This window comes from Elephantulus edwardii, unplaced genomic scaffold, assembly GCF_000299155.1.
Source record: "Elephantulus edwardii isolate Elephantulus edwardi_28Jun2011 unplaced genomic scaffold, EleEdw1.0 scaffold00028, whole genome shotgun sequence".
NCBI lineage: Eukaryota > Metazoa > Chordata > Mammalia > Macroscelidea > Macroscelididae > Elephantulus > Elephantulus edwardii.
The window spans coordinates 12,936,961-12,938,759 of record NW_006399778.1 but is presented as its reverse complement, the minus strand read 5'-3'; positions in this window follow the sequence as shown (position 1 = coordinate 12,938,759).

The following is a 1,799-nucleotide window of genomic DNA, read 5'->3' as shown; positions in this document are numbered from 1 at the left end:
GCTATTTGCAGAAGTGGATGCCACTCCTGCTTCCAAGCTTGTTTTAATTGGGGAGCTCCACCAAACACTGTCCACCATGGGTAGCCATTATCGCATTTGACACATCAGTGTCACAGTTTTCAGCCTAATGGCAACCACAAGTTACCTCTGTACAACAAGTGGACACACCAGGGCTATACAACCTAGAAGAATGTTTGACCAAAAACAATTAAAAACAGGCCTGAAGGCTGCAGATTAGAGTCACCCACCTTTGGCTTGGTAACATCATTTTTGGCCCACTAGGCCAACTGGTCTCTCTCTATGTTGTTAAGTGCCATCGAGTCGTAGGTGACTCATAATGGCCCTATGAATGAAAGTCCTCGACACTTGCATGACTTTTATCCTTTCTCCAGGTTCATAGCTACTACAGTATGACAAATTGTCAGATGAGCAGTGACAGGTCCTATTCATCCTTTATGCTTCAGCTGAGGGAGCTCAGTTCTTCTAGGAATCCTTCTTGCTTTCTGACTCCACTTTTATCTGTGCTCTCACAGCATGCTAAACCACCTCCATAATGGTGTTTGCCATGCTATGTTGTAAGTGTTGTATCTTTACCTGAGTCTTGCCGTGAAGGTATGGGCTCCATTGAGACAACCACCTTGCCTCTCTTAGAGGATCTGTTACCACAAAACTAAGGAAGCTTGAAAACAATCTCAGAGATAGAGACGTAGAAGAACAGCAAAAGTTTTATTATATACCTATGCCTTGGAGTTGTAACGCTGGAAAAGAGTATTGTACATACCATGGACTGCCAAGAGAACTAACAGGCATATCCTGGAGAGGGTGAAACAACTTTGGTTCTTGGAGGCAGGGATTTTAAAGCTCTGTCTCATATACTCTGGGCCCGTTGCCAGGAGAGACCAGTTCTTGAAAAAGAACATCATGCTTGGAAAGGCAGGGTCAGCACAGGAGAGGAAGACCCTGGATGAGATAGATTGACACAGTGACTGTGAAAATGAGGTCAGATGTGTCAGAGATGGTGAAATTGGGTCAGGATAAAGCAAGGTTCAAAGCCATTGTTCATGGTGTTGCTATGAGTTGTAGTTGACCCTAATGGTACATAACACCATGTAAGAGTTGAAGGTACATAACAATAACAATAACAACAACAACAGCAACAATATGTAGGATTCAGGGAACTCTGACGGCTTAGAGGTGAGAAGCTGCACTGCCAATCCAAAGGAATATAGGTAGAATCCACTAGCTGTTCCACAGCAGAAAGGTGGGCAATCTCCTCCTGTGCCATTTACTATCTCTGAAAACTTACTGGCGGGTCACCTATGAGTTGGTTCTGACTAGTTGGCACAACAATAACAACATATAGGAAGCAAGGAGTATGAGCTTCCCAAATCTGTCTCCTTGTGTTGCAGACCAAATGGATTTATATGGGGTGGGAGGAGTAGGGGGGTTTAGAGGAGGGGTGGGGTGTGGACATGGAATATGAAGAATTTTCACAGTGTTTTTTCTTGTCAGGTGATCTGATCAGTGGCCCCAGACTAGGTGATCTGGTTTTAGCAACATTCCAGAGGTAGTTAGTGTCCTCCACATGTCATGTGAAACTTTGACACTATTCTGGTTAGCGGAAGCATATCATTACAGATTCTATCACGATCATTTAACTTTTGCAGGAAAATTGTTTGAGTAGACAAAAAAACAAAAATTTTTTTTAAAAAGGAGTCTTTTTTAAAAATTTAGTTTGTTTATTTTTCATGTCAATGAACATCTACAGAGATTTTGGAATTCCATTCATTCATTGTTGC